The sequence below is a fragment of the Chrysemys picta genome, chromosome 3, assembly GCF_011386835.1.
Source record: "Chrysemys picta bellii isolate R12L10 chromosome 3, ASM1138683v2, whole genome shotgun sequence".
Taxonomy (NCBI): domain Eukaryota; kingdom Metazoa; phylum Chordata; order Testudines; family Emydidae; genus Chrysemys; species Chrysemys picta.
The window spans coordinates 82,254,657-82,261,385 of record NC_088793.1 but is presented as its reverse complement, the minus strand read 5'-3'; positions in this window follow the sequence as shown (position 1 = coordinate 82,261,385).

Sequence of the window (6,729 nt, the reverse complement as noted above, 5' to 3'; positions counted from 1 at the left end):
GTACTCTAGTAATTACTGCTGCTTACACTGTATTTTCTTTGCTTATTACTGCCAATACCACTCCTTCTGTTGTGACACTTACAGAACCCATGTTTCTACCACCACCACCCCTCTCCTGGTGCCACTGGCCTTTCTACTATTATCTAGGCCCATGAGGAGAAGACAGAAGTGGAAGGGGAGGAACATGGAACGGAAGGGACAATACCATATGTCTCTTCACCAGTGCATTCTGTGAAATGACACAATATTGCAGGAAACCTGGGGTGAGGGAAAACAACAATGTTGTCTATAGCAGGGGTAGGCAACCTATGGCACGCGTGCCAAAGGCGGCACACAAGCTGATTTTCAGTGGCTCTCACACTGCCCGGGTCCTGGCCACCGGTCTGGGGGGCTCTGCGTTTGAATTGAATTTTAAATGAAGTTTCTTAAACATTTTAAAAACCTTATTTATTTTATATACAACAATAGTTTAGTTATAGATTATAAACTTATAGAAAGAGACCTTCTAAAAATGTTAAAATGTATTACTGGCACGCAAAACCTTAAATTAGAGTGAATAAATGAAGACTCGGCACGCCACTTCTGAAAGGTTGCTGACCCCTGGTCTATAGGAAGGGGAATGAGAAGGCTAAAAGAAAAGAACTGGTGGACTGTCAGCCTCCATAAAATACTGATCCTTTGCTAGGAAAATGAAAAAGGAAGGCAAGCCCAGCTGCTGTTCAGTAATCCTTGTGCCATCATAGGCAAGAGCAGGGCCAGGGTGTGCTAACAACAGTCAGCAGTAGCAGCTAGTCCTATTATAGGGGAATAAAGCCGTGGCAAATACTAAGAACTGGGTCCTAATACTAGTTCAGGTCTCTGTATACACCATCTCGTGGTTGGGGTAGTGTACTGTGTATCACTTGACAGCTGGCTCTGTGTGGAGTCATGGCCACTGCAAAGCCTCACATTTATTATGGACAACGAGCTTCAAAGCAAACAGATAAGGCAGCCAGGCTAGCACTCTATGCACAATGCCCAGTGCCGATATAATATTGTCATCTCCATGTGTGGGTGAGGAGATGAGCAGTGGCATGCTTTCTGACACTTTCACCCCTCTTCCTTCTCCATGTCATACTACTCACCCACAGCTATTAATGCCTGTCCTTATACCTCCACTCCCAAAAGGTAACAGTAACAGTAGCAGCACTTCTGCTCTTAAATCCCATATCTTCTTTGCTTGTGTCACACTCGTTAATAAAAAAAAAGAGCAAAATGTAGGAAAGTGGCTGCATTAAGTATATAGTGCTTATAGTGCTATGGGATCCTGTGGGATTAAATGTGCCATTGAAAATTAATATTTTTAAAATGATTATTTTATCATTATTTTGCAATTTCCCACTTCATGGTGTTCAGGCACTACACAACAACTACTGCTACTATTTACTCTAACTATTGAAAGTGTGAGTTCAGACACCACAAAAGAGATGATTCTGATCCTAGAAACCTCTTAAACGCATAGCCTTGACATACAGTAACTGCTTCATTTAAGTAAGAAGATTATTCCTTTATCATCAGGTAATTGATTTAAAAGTGTTTCACCGTATGTTTACATTTGGCATGAATCGGTGCATCCAAAGATTTAATCGTTTAATAGATTTAGTCATTTAATAAAATCAGATGGTCATTGCATTACACTGTATACTAGACAATAGATTCATAGATTCCAGGGCCAGAAGGGACCATTGTGATCATCTAGTCTGACCTTCTGTATAACACAGGCCATAGAACTCCCCCAAAATTAATCCTAGAGCACATCTTTTAGAAAAACATCCAGTTTCTTCAGTTATTTTTTAGCTGTAAAGTTTCAGTGGAAGTAACAAGAACAGCACAGTTTGTGCACAGAGGGGGAATGTCTTTCACTGATATTCTTTCATCAAATATTTCTTTAAGGAAGCTTGTGAGTGGGTGTTGGATCATTTGTCTGCACACATACCAAACATGTACGTATAAACCACACTTTTTTCCGTATTAGACTAATACCCTGCGATACGTTGATAACTTGGCTGCTTTTCCATAGTGTGGACGGTTGTATTTTATGAATTGCTCATGATTTTCACAATTCCTAATCAGTCTGTCTGTTGGGGTTTGTTCTTATTGTTTACTCAGCAGATGTCGATGGAGATAGGTTGAGAGAAAATAATTGGAACTGATGCTTACACGTATACTCTTAGGCCTTGGCTACACTTGCAGCTGTACAGCGCTGTGAGTTAAACCTCTCTTCGTACAGCTGAGTAGGGAAAGCGCTGCAGTCTGTCCACATTGACAGCTGCCAGCGCACTGTCGTGGCCACATTTGCGGCAATTGCAGCGCCATTGGGAGCGGTGCATTATGGGCAGCTATCCCACAGAGCACCTCTTCCCATTCTGGCGCCGGGGGTTGTGGGAAGGGGGCGTGGGTGTGGGGGATTCTGGGTCCTGTCCCAACGCCCCGTGATGCATCGCTTCGCATCCCAGAAATCCCTTTGTTTCCGTCCACCTTTGGCGCCATCTTTCAACGGTTTCTGTGCAGCGCGATCTGTCTGCGGGAAATGGAGTCCGAACTGCTGAGGTGTATGCTGATGAGTCTCGCCAGCACGTCACGTTTGGCTGTCAAACTATTCCTTAAGATCCAAAGTGAGAGTGAGGAGTCCGACAATGCTATCGAGCCGCGTAACGCGTACGACATGAAATTGCTTGTGGCATTCACGGACATGCTCAGCACCGTGGAACGCCGCTTTTGGGCTCGGGAAACAAGCACTGAGTGGTGGGATCACATCGTCATGGAAGTCTGGGATGATGAGCAGTGGCTGCAGAACTTTCGGATGAGAAAAGCCACTTTCATGGGACTGTGTGAGGAGCTCGCCCCCACCCTGCGGCGCAAGCACACGACATTCAGAGCTGCCCTGCCAGTGGAGAAGCGGGTGGCTATTGCAATCTGGAAGCTGGCAACTCCAGACAGCTACCGGTTGGTCGCAAACCAGTTTGGAGCGGGAAAGTCGACCGTTGGAATCATGTTGATGCAAGTTTGCAGGGCCATTAATCACATCCTACTCAGAAAAACCGTGACTCTGGGTAACGTGCAGGACATAGTGGATGGCTTTGCACAAGTGGGTTTCCCTAACTGTGGAGGGGTGATAGATGGGACGCACATTCCTATTCTGGCATCACCCCACCTAGCATCCGAGTATGTTAATCGGAAGGGGTATTTCTCTATGGTTCTCTAGGCGCTTGTGGATCACCGTGGGCATTTCATTGACATTAACACAGGCTGGCCAGGAAAGGTGCCTGACGCACACATCTTTTGGAACACTTGGCTGTTCAGGAAGCTGCAAGCCAGGACTTTTTTCTCAGAGTGGAAGATCACAGTAGGGGAAGTTGAAATGCCCATTGTGATCCTTGGAGACCCTGCTTACCCATTAATGCTGTGGCTCATGAAACCCTACACAGGGAGCCTTGACAGCAGCAAGGAACGGTTCAACTACAGGCTGAGCCGGTGCGGAATGACTGTGGAGTGTGCCTTTGCCCGTTTAAAGGGCCGCTGGCGATCTCTGTATGGGAAGCTGGACTTGGCCGAACACAGCGGTTATATCCGCGTGCTGTACCCTCCATAATATTTGTGAAGGGAAGGGTGAAAGCTTCACTCAGGCATGGACCTCCAAGGTTGAACACCTGGAGGCTGAATTTGCACAGCCAGAGAGCAGGGCTATTACAGGGGCCCAGCGCGGGGCTGCAAGGATTAGGGATGTCTTGAGGGAGCAATTTGAGGCTGAAAACCAGCAGTGATATCTGGTGCCCTGAACGGGAGTGAAGTGCAGTAGTTCCAATCTTTAGGAATCAGTGTTTGCTAAGCAGACTTGCAGTGCCTGTTTATTTCCTGGGCTAAGGAATCTTTTACTTTATGCATTAATAAAGAATGTTTTCAAAGCCAAAAAATCCATTTATTGAAAAGAAAATTTATTTATTGAAAAGAAACACAACTGCTTGGGAATCAGAAAGGGCAAGGGGGTGGAGTGGGTAACCTTACAATCACAGATTCGCATATGTCCTGTCTCGTGTGCTGTGTAGTGAGTGCTGCACTTCAGGTTAGCTATACTGCATGGTGATGGGGGTTGAGTGCAGAGGGTAAGGGTCATGGTTTTCAGGGCTGGATGATGAAGCTATTGGTGTTGGAGGCAGCTGGTGGCGTGAAGAACCTGGAAGTTGGGGAAAGTGGATTGGAGGTAACAGTGGGGCACAAGGGAAAGAGTTTTGGGACAAGGGCTGTGGGGGGGGGGGGGGTGGGTTTGCATTTGCGGTACTGCTCCTTCTGCATGGCTATGAGCTCCTGGATAGTGTCTGCTTGGCGCTCCAAGATGCTTATGAGCCGATCCGTACTTTGCTGCCGGTGCTTCGTGCTTTGCCGCCGGTGCGCTGCGTTTTCCTGAGAGATCCTGCTTTCTCTCTTCCTCCAGTTCTGTGCTTTTTCATTCTCTTTAATAGATTGCCACATCACTCCTTGCAGCATGTCTTCTTTGTTTTTTTGCAGTCTCTTCCTGAGTCTTTGCAGTCTCTGAGCGGGCAATAAGAGGGACGGCTGAGGTCTCAAGGTTGTTGCAGTTGTATAGGCAAAATGCAACATTTAACAGAGGCAGCATTGTTTATAACAGACAGAGTAATGATTTCCCCTGCACTTAAGGAGGGCGCACACAGGGTCTACACAATAGCATAATTTTCCCATCCCAAACAGAGCACACATAACCCACGGGAGCCTCAAAATGGTGAGTAAGGGGGACTGATTGTTTCAGGGCTGTACTGTCCTCTGGGTTTCTGTGCCTTGGGGAGAGCCAACAGCTGCAGGGGGCACCTACACTGAACACTGTCCCAACATTTTCCACAGGAGTTCGTCCTGGACGATATCTCGCTGCTGAGGGTGACCTGGGAAGCAAGGGCGGGTCTTCTACTGCAATGCGGCTTCCGCCCTGGCCCATATGCAGCTTGCCTGTGTGCAGCAATAGTCCCCCCCGCCCTCACGGCACAGTGGTGCGGACATGTTAGCCTGGCTGGGACAAGGACCATGGTGGCTCTCCCGATAAACCTGCACAAGCGCATTGCACACGTTCTGGGCGAGACATTCAAAGAGATTACCGAGGCCGATTACCGCGATGTGATAAACCACATCAATGCACTATTCCACATCTAGGCATGCATGCCTAACCCTCCTCTCCCAAAGAGCCCGCACCGAAAAAATTCCTTCCCGAAAAAAAACCCGCTTACTGGGAACCTGCTCTTCTGTTTGCCCTCCACCAAGTACCGTCTGCTGCGACTGGCTACCTTCCTCCTGGCTCGAGAAGAGCTCCTGACTGCATGCCTCCAGGGATTCTGGGGTGTCTCCATCTGCCCCACCACCCTCACTCCCGTTTTCCTCCTCCTCCTCCCACCCCGGCTCTGAAGTGTCCGTGGTGGTGCTCGGAGTGGAGGTGGGGTTAACCCTAAGTATCGGATCCAGCTCTTTGTAGAATCGGCAGGTCGCGGGGGGAGCACCTGAGCGGCCATTTGCGTCGTGGGCTTTGTGGTAGGCACTCCGCAGCTGCTTCACTTTAATCCTGCACTGCAGGGTGTCCCGGTCATGGCCCCTTTCCATCATGTCCTTTGAGACCTTCCCGAAGGTATCGTAATTCCTACGGCTGGAGCGCAGCTGGGACTGGACAGCTTCCTCCCCCCAAACACTGATGAAGTCCAGCAACTCGCCATTGCTCTGTGCTGGGGCTCGCTTGGTGCGTGGAGGCATGGTCACCTGGAAAGATTCGCTGATAGCACTCCACGCCATGCCTGGCTGAGCAAACAGGAAAGGGATTTTTAAAATTCCCGGGGAATTTTAAGGGAGGGTCACATGGTTGGTTACCTGAGGCCAGGGCAGTAGAGTTTGAACTGATGACCAGAGTGGCTAGAACAGGCATTGTGGGATACTGCTGAATACTTCTGGAGGCCAGTCACAGCGCATTGGGCAGCCACACTGGCGCCGCAGCGCTGCAGCGGCATGCAATACACGCTATTCCTCTTGAGGAGGTGGAGTACATGCAGCGCTGCAGCCACAGAGATACAGCACTGCAAATGCCTTGCCAGTGTGGACGGGGAGTGAGTTACAGCGCTGGGGGCGGCTTTCCAGAGCTGTAACTCGCAAGTGTAGCCAAGGCCTTAGAACAGTCCTGAAGGCAACTTGGCAAGAAGCTGCCAATGGAACCATAGGACCAAAACTTCTTTTGAAAACCAAATGCTCAGAAAACCATCTGCATTTTCAGCTTATTGGGGTGAGCAGGGGGGTAATTCAGTAAAATATACAAGTTAGCCATCTGAAGAATTTTGGAAAATGGCTTCTATTGTTATGCAAGAATGTTTCACAGCCTTTCATTTGATTGTGTGTGTGTACCTTGGAGATGTATGTGGGAGGCAATCTTTTGTGTGGGTCTTAGAAATATATTTTAGAGATTAAAAAGGAAAAATGCATGGTAAATATATAGCTGCTACAAACTGCACTAGAAGTTCCTTCTTTTTCTGAGAAAAAAGTTTATTGCCTTTTATGTTACTTTTCAAAGTACTATTTAAATTCATTGTTGATGACATTAATGCCCTTAAATGCATTTAGGTCTAGACACTAGATTTTCACTCAGACTACATCATGGTACAATGATAATGTGGGTTTTTGTGCCTGAAAAGAGTAGTGGTCTAAATT